At 32.5% G+C, this 12130-nt stretch overlaps 1 protein-coding gene across 5 annotated transcripts in view; it reads right to left on the bottom strand.

Annotated features, from left to right (window-relative positions):
- The window catches only part of SEMA3A (semaphorin 3A), a 455199-nt gene that overhangs the window by 387151 nt on the left and 55918 nt on the right, over positions 1–12130 (bottom strand). For all 5 annotated transcript variants that reach the window (XM_072759792.1, XM_072759795.1, XM_072759794.1 and 2 more), the window contains exon 2: positions 7171–7204. The gene's annotated coding sequence lies outside the window, so the exon portion shown is untranslated. The remainder of the gene's footprint in view (positions 1–7170; positions 7205–12130) is intronic.

The raw sequence follows: 12130 nt of genomic DNA, 5'->3' as shown, positions 1-12130 counted from the left end.
CAGAATATAATTTGTGGAACAGATATCTTGATATAAATTAATTTAGATATAATCTACTATGATTATGTAAGAATTTTCTTTCTCAGAGAATCATGCACTGGGTCGCAAGATCCTTTAGTTGTGAGGCATAGGATATGGGAGTTTTAATATTATTAAAGAAATATAAATGTTATACTTTTCTCTCAGAAATTTTTCACTTTTTTATGTTTGGAAAGAATAATAGAGATTGCATTAGGGAATAACATTAATTATATAATAAATCAATTTTAAAGACAATTTCCCCCCTGGGAAAGCCAAAATAAATGAATACTCTAAGGCTGTTAAATATTTCTTTAGCCTTTCACGAGAATCAACAATAAAACTAATGTTATCTTTTTGTATTATATGATCAATTTTTTGCTATTTAAAGGAAAACATAAATTCACATGAATCATGTACTTATGTGCTAATATATACATATTATACAATATATATGTGTGTGTATATATATCTGTGGATATATATGTATATATACATATGTGACTATACATACCATATTTTTTCTTTTACAAGCAGTGATTGTGATTATTCATCAGGGGGGCATTTTTCTTTTATAATTTTCAAGATAAAAGGCATTCTTTTAATGTCAACCAGGGCCTATATGGTTATGTATTATACTGTTAAGCAAGCAACCTGGATTTAATTCCCAGCCCAGATTGCACACTCCCCAGGCTACTTTGTTCAACACCTGTAAAGAAGAAAATAACTAATGCTACATGAAAGCACCAATTTTAGTTTTAAGGAGGGGTGCTAGTTTCCAATAAAGGAATAAAGTGTTATTTTGCTTTGTTTTCTGCTGGAAATATAGTAGTTGTGGCTTTTCAGCAGGAGATATAAAGCCACTCTACAAAGGGTTCCCTTCCCAGTGTATCCATTGCTCTGTGCACTACCACATGTTTTTCTCATAAAGGGAAGAAAAATGCAGGTATTAGAGTTTCTAATTATATGTTTCTACAAACTGAATTAACACGGAAATGGCAAATTGCTTGGGGGAGCATTTAACCCCATGCCTTTAAAGCATTCAAAAGTATTTGTTTCTTCACACTTGGTCTCTTAAAAGCCATTTCACTATTTTCCCAGGATATCTGCACCTAAAAAAAAATAGCTTTATGTTGACACAGTGGCAACTATTAGATGGAATTTCTCCTAGATTTTCTTGAAGAGGTATAACTTTTCATTGCTCCCAAATCTTAAGATTTAAGAGAAGGTTATGGATTTGCAGTAAGTCAGGGTATGAAAAAAATGTTTGTATGCATGTGCATTTGTGTGTCTGTGTGTTAAGTGTGTGCTTAAGAGAAAAAGCTAACCGTATCTCAGAAACATCAATAGAGGTGTAGGGACGACTTCTTCCCTATGTGATACTTGATCTCTGGGATAGGTGAAAAAATGGTAGCAGCCTGCTATTGTTGTTGTTGTCTTTATGATGTAAGGTGACTGTGGTTATGCGCTTCTATTTTAAAGACTAAACATATTTAAGGGATAAAGCAGAAAGCACTGTTACTGGAGCATAAACTTGAGTGGGATGTAATCAGACATTTTATTGTCAGAAATAATTTATCTTGCAGGAATACGAATGTTAGTTTTCCCTTGCTCCCTAATTACTATGAATCATTGACTCTATGTTCTGTTATTTCCATTATGGTGCCTCCAAAGTACAGCCAAATTGGTCTTTTGTATTAAACTCACTTGACAAAATAGGCTACTAACATAACAGCATTTCTTAAAATATCAACATGTGTGTATGATGATATGTTCTTGATTCTACTGTTAAAACAGGTAGGAAAAGTGAATGGGCTCAAATTCATTAAACTTTTTATATTTTAAAGGATATGTAAAAATTCCATTCAAAAATTCTAAGTTTTTTCCTATAGATATTGAGAAATTTTCTGATTTTTTTTTCTCTTAGGCAAACAAGAAAGAGCTGGATTAAGAAAGATGGTATTTTAGGTTCAGGTTCTTTTTCTTCTTTCTTTCATTCAACAAAAGGTCATGGACCACATGTAAATGGGATCTTGATGGAAAGGAAAATTTGTTAACTTGAATCCTAGTACTCTAATAGATTCTATAAAATAGGCACCTTGTATATCTCTCTCTATTTCGCCATTCTCTTGTGGTTCTTCCCTAACTAAAATATGTACTTATTTTAAAATGCATAATTTCTATAAAGTTCAACAACATTTTCTGGCTTCTTTCTTAAGAAACCCACTGTGACTTTTCTTATTGTGCTGGGCAAACTTTGAACTCCTAGATGCTATTTATGGTCACTCAAAATGTATGCCCTAATAAGGCTACAAAGCAAAGTAATGGCTTGAAAAGCCTACTGTTGAAAAGGTTGGTGGGGAGGCATTGCTAACCACATACATGTATCATGCAAGAGACTATGGGAGGTCACAGGTTCTCAAGGAGTAAGGATCAAGCAGGGTCAGATTGGTTACAGCCAATTGCACAACCACATTCTTCTCCATTCATCCCCAGCTGAATCCCTAATTATGACCTACACAATCTGTGCCAAAGCACTAAAGAGTACAACTGTATTGTTCCATGGTGAGTGCTTAGCAGAAAAGCTGGAATTTGATACTTAGTCACAGTTTGCAAACAATGTGGTTGAACCACCTGAGGGGTCACATTTTTACATTCTGAGGCAATTTATTAGTAATGGTACCTGTCAGTCAGAAATCCCCCCAAAGCTCTTTCATTACTAGACATGACTTTGATATAGAAATGGTTCAAAGTAAGAGGCAAATAAAACAAGAGCTAGATCATTTACAAAGAAACATCACCATACTCCCTTTATCCTTTCCTGATGAGCAATCTTTGTAGTTGTGCTCTAAGTGGTGTAAAGATTAGGCTGGATGAGTTATTTGAAAAGCAAGCCTTTTTATTTGTCTATGAAGGATTTTTAAAGTTCCTAAAGTATTTCCATGACTTCTTCCATTTTAACTCAAAATATAAACAGAAGCAAAACCTATAGTTGAGATACTCTATGCAATGACACTTCCTCAGGCTATAGTGCTCCAGAGAGGAATGATTAAAAGTTTAAGGAAGCTTGTTTAAATTTAAAAACAGCATTCCTCATTAAGATGTTATACAGCTTTCTCTCAACACACACACACACACACACACACACACACACACACATATGCGACTGCACTTACATTTTCAGTGCACAGAGCAAACTTCCATTTCTGATTATGGAGCACTTTTTTTCAAAACAAATATAAAGAATTAATTTTTAAAAAGTGCTTTTCTAACCTCCAAAGGAAATACCAATACCACCTTTTACAAACAAGAAATATTTTAATAATTCTCATTTATTTAATTTCTATACTTGCTCCTGAAATCTTTACTCCTTTCAAAGAGATAGATTTATTTATTTATTTATTTATTTATTTATTTATTTATTTATTTATTTATGGGGTGGAGAGGGGTCAGAGGGAGAGAGAAAACCTTAAGCAGATTCCCTGCTGAGCATGGATCCCCACATGGGGCTCAATCACATGACCCTGAGATCATGACCTGGGATGAAATTAAGAGTTGGACACTTAACTGACTGAGCACCCAGGTGCCCATGAAATCACTACTCTTCTATTTCTTTCTCCCTATTGCTGACTTCCAGTTAGGAATTTACTGTTTATATAGGCCACATTTATGACATCACAATGTGTAACCATATGGATAATGATGCCATTGCCACATTTTCTCTAAATGAATTTTTTAAGAATGGAAGTCACGTTATCAAAAGATTTTATGTGGGCCTTTAAAAAAATGCACAAAGGATTTAAGGTAAGAAACGGAATACACCATAGAAAGCAAATCCATCAAATCAAATAGTGTACATAGGGAAGATAGATCTGAAAGCAGCCTACATGTTATTCCATCTATTCCTTTGTTTTATCTTAGTTATCTAAAAAAAATAAATATATGAAATCACAGGATAGGTGGGACACTGTAGTGCAGAAAAATAACATTTAAAAATCATTGTTACATGTTAGTAAATATGATCCATGCTTTACATGTAGTATCTCAATTCTCAAAACAGTCTGATGAAGTAGGTATTATTCCAGTTATAGCAGATGGAGAAAATCAGACTCAGGATCACACACACTGCTTCATTAGAAACTGATGATAGCTTTATCAAATGTAACTTTATTAAGCCTTATAATTATATTTATGGATTAGCCCCCGCATTATTAACCCATCTATATTTTTAAAAATAGGTTTATAATCAAGTGTTCACCATTCTTTGAAATTTGAAAGGTATGTGCATGTATGTGAACATCTGTGCATTTATCTCTTGACCTCAATTCTGAGCTCCCTTAACCATTAACCATTTCTATTGCCCATAAGCACTGATGTTTTAAAATAAAATAATTTACTAGCAGTGTAATAATTGCTCCAAGCAAGAATCATCAGAACATGCAAATTCACTGGCTTAAATACTGTTGGGGAATAGGATCTTTACATAGTCCCAAAATAATACCCCACAGACAGCTTGGTAAATATGTGCAACAAAATGTGACTTTACAATGGATAAATCCCATTAACCAAGTTACTACTTATCCATCACCTATGGTTACCCAGTGAAATCCTGGGTATCATTTTAAGCACATGATTAAACTTGGCATTTTCAAAAAAAAAAAAAAAAGAGGCCTATTTCATTATGTGAGTCTCATATAATAGGAGGTGCACAATATCACTTATTGCATTCTTGCCAAAATTGCTTAACCTGAATTTAATCATGACTAAACATTCAGACAAATCTTTCTGGTGGAACATTTTAGAACATAATTATCTTGCATACTTAAAAGGGAAAAAAAGGTCATTATCATAAAAAAAACAAAAAAGGGATTGTCCTTCTACATGAAAGAAAACTAGAGGGACACGTATAATTATAATGCAAGATACTTAACCAAAATGATGAAACAAAGAACTATAAAGAACACTCTTGAAGCACTTGTGGACATTTGAGTTATAGAATTATGTTAGATAAGGTTATTATTAAAGTATAATTTTTAAGAAGTTAAAAATATGATAAATATAAAATAAACATATATATGTCAAAGATTTTATCTAGCTTGTCAATTAATGAGGAACTAGTAAGCTCTTAAAGTTAGACCACAGAATATATGAGGAGCTATTTTTCTACAGGCAAATTAATGAAAGATTAAGATCACATTGCTGGGTTAGATACAAAACGAGGGCAGTAAGCCAGAGGTGTCACGCACAGTTATCTTTTTTCAATCGACAGAACTCACATGCATCTGGGCAGACAAAAATCTGTAAGTTAGTCTACATTATAACACATAGGTGGTATAAAATAGATCAGCTGATAGAAAATTTACCGATTCGTACTACCAACCGGAGTGCACCAATCAGTGTCCCAAAGGAAGCTCAGTAATCTCTTTTGGCTATTACCAAGTCTCAGAATTCTTTTGACATTGTGAAATCAAAAATAAAGTTCTTGTGTGATGAAAAAAACTATTATTTAAGTAGAAAAATATCCTACCTTTGAGAATATACATGCTGAGATATTTTGAGATTGTGTTTCATAATGTCTACAATTACTTTGAAATGATTCCGAGCAAAATACTGCTTGGAAGTAGCAGAAAGCTAATATGACAAAATGGTTAATACCCAATAAATCTAGTTGATATGCTATATAGGTGCTAATTTTGATTATCTTCCAACTTCTCTGTAGGTTGGAATTTTTAAAAACAAATGTTTGCAGACATAATGAAATATTTGGCTTATTTTGGCATTTTTCTTATTTAAATTTTTAGATGAGATTACATTGCTTGTATACACGTCCTGGTTTTCTAGCTTTTGAAGGCAGTATAATTTGGAGCAGAGGCTCTCAAATCCTCAAGTGAGAGGGTTTTTTTTTTTTGTTGTTGTTGTTGTTTTGTTTTGTTTTTTTTTTTAGCAGATTTTAAACATCAAAATTGCTACTTACAAGCTGGGTATTATTACACAATGTAAATATATACTGTGCTTGCTTTTCTCACCTCTTTGATAGGGAGGTAGCATTCAAATTACCTAACGTATATTTAATATTCAACAAATGTCTAATTTAATTTCATATTCTATGTCTTATATCTTTAGTAATAATACCAGTAGTCTCCATTTGGTTAACTAAGCTCCTTGGATTTCTTTAAAGCATAATGTGGTACTAATTCCACAAGCCCTCAAAAATACATCCATTGATCTAGACTTCCTTGTACTAACTTAGGAAAATTTTTGCTATCTTTTATAATTGGCAGGATATTTATGAGCTCTTTTGTTGTTGGTAACCCTTTGCCAATCAGCATTTCTAAAAGGGAGTTATGGTCACGTGCATTCACTCTGTAAATGTGAAAATTTGAAGCTGAAAAAAAATCTTGCAAACATAGAACTTTGGGTTTAAAATAAGACAGGAGCAATCTCAGACTAGTAACATTCAGTTAGATACCAGATTGGAAAAATGATAGGAACTCAAGATTCAGAAAAATGCAATGTGCTCAAGGTTTTTTATTCCTTTTCTTTGAAAATGGACAGGTATAATTTAAAACAATATTTGGAAAAATGGCTTCAGAGTAAAGACAAACCTTCCGAGGGAACATGATGCAGAGGCTGTTCATCTATTTTTAATCCACATGGAGCCACAGCTCTAATATAGCAGACTGATTAGAAGAAAGATTCTGTTCCAAGGAGAAATAGAATTCAGTTCCTGACTTGTTCACTAAGATCCCATGGTACCTGCAATTTCTAAGGCACAATCCTTTGAAAAACCCTAATTTGCTTGATTACTGTAACTGGCTGAAGTATTTTCAAATTTAAGCTCTGTGCTAAATTTCTTTTAAATTTGGATATATTATCAAGAGATATTTAATTCTGGCTCAGAGAAACTCCACTCCCACCATGAATAAAAAGTATTTTACTTACATTGTGATTTAGTAGTGCTCTGCTTTATTGCAAATAAACAATTCATACCTATTTCAGATGCTCTGTACTCATCACAAGATTCATTACAAAATATAAATTTATTATAAATATAGATAACCATAATGCTGTTTGGTCTAGAATTCATAAGGTGATGAAAACCTTTTGGTTTTTTAAAATTGATGAACATTATTTGATAAAAGGTTTACTTACATGACAGAAGACAGAAATATTCACTTGAAAGTTCCTAAAAAATAAAGAGATACACGTGGGTTATCGATGTATTTCTTTCCATCAAAAATCCTATGACTAGTTTGTTTCCATTACAAAATTTTGTTTTATTTCAACTATAAACTTAATCTCATAAAAATTTCTGTTCAAAAATTTTAATTGTATAGTAATTTAATGTAATAGCCTGGAAAACGTTTTTATTGCTCATACTTAAACACTGTCAATTATAATAACAAGTTACTAATTTAAAAAACAGCATATGGGATGCCTGGTGGCTCAGTGGTTGAGTGTCTGCCTTTGGCTCAGGTCATGATCCCAGGGTCCCAGGATCGAGTCCCATGTCGGGCTCCCTGCATGGGGCCTGCTTCTCCCTCTGCCTGTGTCTCTTGCCTCTCTCTGTGTGTCTCTCATGAATAAATAAAATCTTTTTTTTTAAAAAAATGCATAGTTCTTCAATTTTCATTCTATATTAACAGTTATTCCCAGGCATCAACTTACATGTGAGGAATATAACTTAGCTCAAATTAGTTTATAGGTAAAAAATTGCAGTAGTTATTGAAATTTTGATTTGTAATTCCACTTTTTATTTTCTATGATTTAAAAGACAAATGCATTAAAATAATTATAAATCTATTATTGGGCATGCAATATATTAACTTATAGTTTGTGCTGCCAACATAAAAATGAAGATCAGAACTGGATAGGAGTAGAGTTCTGCATGCTAATTTGGTATCAATGAAAACTATGCTATTATAAACTTAGTATATTAATCGTAATCTCTGTGTTATGCAGAAAAATACAACTCTAAAGAGATTGTATTTGAACCTTGTCAGTCTAAATCCCAGGCTGTGTTCTTACCATGTTTCCTTATAAGAAAGGGTTTGAATTATTCACTCATTCATTGAGAAAAGTTGTGTACTGACCATCTAATGAAAACTATTTTAATAGGTTCTGGTATTACAGTGCTGAATAGAATATTAAACCTGCCTTCCAGTAGATTACAGTAATCATTGTGACATTTCAATTCATTATAACACGCAAATTTCTAAAAGCAAAATTCTTTCCAATAAGTCCAGTATGAAAGGAGCCATATCTGTGGTCTCACTGCCATAAGAGTACTGTGGAAAGATCTAAAGATATTAGACGAAGGTGAATTTGTCACTAGGTGGTCTCTGACATGTCCTCAACCATGCTTCCTAACCATCTTCCTGCACAGCCACGTTGATTTCTTTGCTGTTTCTTGAAAACTCCAAGCACGTCTACCTTGAGGCCTTTGTATTTGCTATTCTTTCAGCACAAATACAATCCTTGAAAGGAACGTTGAGTCTCTACCTCATGGATGTCACTTTGCCAAAGAGTGGTTCTTTAGCCACACCATAAAAAAGAATTACATTCCTCCCCAGAGATTTCCTACTTCAATTTCTTATACCTTTACTTATTGTCATAGCAGTTTAAATATTTGTATGTCTATCTATTCATCCATCCATCCATCATCCATCTGTGCTCAAAGTCTTTGTTTCCACAAATGAATATAAGCTCTTTGAGAGGAAACATTTTATTTGTTTGGTTTACTACTATATATTTAGTTTCTAGGTTCATGATTGGCCTTCACTAAGTATTTTTTGATTGATCTGGTCAATGGACCACAAACAATATTATATAATTTTTATTACATCTAAGAAGTAAGCAAATAAACCAAACACTGCACTCATTATGTAGTTTTAAGATTAAGACAGACTTAAGTATTCAATCAACTATTCTGCCTTTAGATAAAGCCATTTTTGTTTGTTTTTGTGTGTGTGTTCTTTTTACAATTTAAAAGAAGAAAAATTTCACAATACTGGTCTCCTCTCTGAATGTAACTCATGAAATCAGAATTCTTACAAATCGAATTAAATAGCTCTGCATGCATTCTAACAATACTTCCCTTCTTGACTATTCATAGAGAAAAACTTAAAACATTATACTTTTTGTATTAGCTTTTGATATTTAAACTTAATACCTTCTAGAATGAATCTACCTTTTCAGATAAATACTTCTGAATATTTCTAAATACTTTAAAATAATTAAAAGGAAATTCTGACATATTTTATCCAAACAACATAGTTAACTAAATAACATATTTTCCAAGCAAGGAGACAGTTTGTATAAGAACTATGAAATTCCTACATAATGCTAAAAGAACAGATAGTAAATTTTTCTAGACAAACATAATTGTTTAAGAATAAAGATAGCTAAAATTTCATGGAATAGACAAAATTTTAAATGATTTGTCCTTATAAAGATATCAAAGTGATCAATTCAGTCACATGCTTTTCCAATTAGGTAGATTATGATTATTCAATCAGACTGATGTACAGAATAAGGAATTCTAACCTTCCCTATGAAACAAATAATCTGGCCCTGTATTTGATAATTGATTGAACAAATAAGGTTCGTGGATAGATACATGAGAAAACAAATTGGCTGGGAGGGCCAGGTGTTGGAAGATGGTGCAGGTTCAAGGTAGAAATCATTGGTCTCAAAAACTTTCATTTTCTTCCATATCCACACATACAGAGAAGAGGGTGAGTGTGTGTGTTTATGCATGTTTGCTTTACTGTGTTTAGGTTAGCATTTAGTTTTGGCAAAGAAATAAACAACTAAGTTGTATAATATTTTCAAGATCTTTATGCTGTGTAAAGTTTTATAAGCCTTAAATATTTCAAATATGATCCACTATCATTCTCCCAAGGTCAAATGATATAATGGAATTTAACATTAATAGCACTAGGCACAGCTATTTAGAGAAATAATTTCTCTCAACGATCTAGCCATCCTAAATATTTTACGCAAAGGGCAGCCCTTAATTAGGGGACACTTCGGGAAAATACATGTTTTTTAATGATTTCAAGTTGTGTGTGGAGGAAAACTAAGTGTATTTAAACTTGCCTTTTCTGTCCATGACCGTGGATTTTGAGGGGAAATCTAGTTTCCATAATTATGATTCACTGGCACCTGAGTCATCAAATGATATTTTACATCCTGTTTGATGTTCATGGAGTCTTACAAATCTGTCTTATAAAGGTTTTATTCTTTGAACTAAGAAGTCCTATTTTGCAAAATTAAAAATTTAACTAATTTTCACAGAGCTTCCACTCATTTTAGAATCAGAAATCACTGATTTTGTGTGGAATTCAATGAAAAAAGCATTTTGTTTTTATTTACTCAGGCCAACAGGTAGAAGAAAAATGGAGTATGCTCCAAAGAAGTTTACCAAAAAATTAAAAAGCAGAGCTTGAACAGCAAGGCGACCTAAATTTGATGATAGAAAAATAATATAGCCAACATAAAAATTTAATCCACACTATAGAATAATAGATGCAGCCAGCTTTACTAATTAGTAACAAAAAGGAATGCAGTAAAATTCAATTTAAAAAGCATTCATTGGTATAAAGATTCAAAGACCTTAGTACCTTGCCTTCAAAGGGCTTCCAGTTGAGCAGGAGAGAAAGATACATAAGCAAACACTTTTAATCCATCGTAATAAGTAAACTGTCAGAATGACATAGAAGGGAAGGTGAATGACATAGAAGGGAAGGCCTCTCTCTGGAGGAGTCAGAACAGATTATACAAGATGAGGTATAGTTGTAATTGCACACTGACCAGTGAATAGTTTTCCCAAGTAGACAAAGGATCCAGATCCCTAGATACCATGCAAGTAAGTTGGACAAAGCTTAATAATGATGGGAGCCATTCAACATTTTAACAGAGAAATGATATGTATTTTAGGAGTAAGAGTGTAAATTCTTTTTAGAATACTTCTATTATGCAAATGGAGTGAAAATTAATACATTCATATTGTGTCTGAGCTTAAGTCATAGCTTCCTTTACCTATTTATCCTATGTTCTCTTGAGGGGCTAAATAAATATTAAATAGTTTGTATGTGGAAACAACGGAAAACTTACTTGTTCTGAAATAGAAATTATTTATTTATCCAAAAGTTCTTCATTTGGCTTCCTCAAACAGTTTTAAACGGTCATTCATATTGGCCTAAGTACCAGTAATTCAATTCCATGACAGAAACACAGACAAAGCAGATTCCCAGGGACTCTCGTCTAAAACAGCCTCTCATTTCTATGAGCTTTTATTTATCATCCTTCAGAACAAAGGATCACAAGAGGTTTTACAATAGGCCCTCTGGATGGTTGAGGTGATTCCCAAAGGAGCCAAACAAAGAGTGATATATGGTAAATCAAAGGAAAGTAGGCTTTAGTGGCTAATCTTTCCTGGAAGACCAGCTGCAATAAAAAAAGAAAAACAGGATGAACTGAAGTAGACCGAAGTGGTGGGTAGGATTTGGTGTCATTTGAGCTAGTAATTACATTTTATTGCTAATATTCAAAGTAATTCCCTACTTTGGCCATTCTCCTTTGCATGTTCCTTTTGATTTAGCAGTCTATTACTTAAACTGATACTGTAATTAAGATAGTCTTGTATAATATGCTCCTAAAATCAGATATATTTTCCTTTTGATTTTAATAGAACATATTTCACTTAAATACTTTATAAATTTAATTTCAAAATTAATCTGATGCTTTTATAGTATTCATTTTCTATTTCTAACTCTGATTTCAGCTCTAAAGAAAATCATTAAAAATTTTTTTTCTTTACACTGGATGTTATATTATGATACATGAGAACAGAATTTTCCAGATAGACAATATTTTCAAAGAGAGAATGCCAATACAAAAGTATCTTGAAATGTGCAGTAATCAGATTGATAGAATTAAGGCAAATAGAACATAAAAGGCAAGACAAAGGCAAATAGAAATAAAAGCAAAGGTAATATGTGAATCTACCAAAATATTTACCACAATCGGTAGCTCTCAGATGCTACTTTTCAAAATTAATTTCTCTATAATTATATTTCAGTCTATTGGTGTTTCCTCAGGCTAATAT

Source organism: Vulpes vulpes, chromosome 5 (assembly GCF_048418805.1).
Source record: "Vulpes vulpes isolate BD-2025 chromosome 5, VulVul3, whole genome shotgun sequence".
NCBI lineage: Eukaryota > Metazoa > Chordata > Mammalia > Carnivora > Canidae > Vulpes > Vulpes vulpes.
This window is presented reverse-complemented; position numbering and strand designations above follow the sequence as displayed.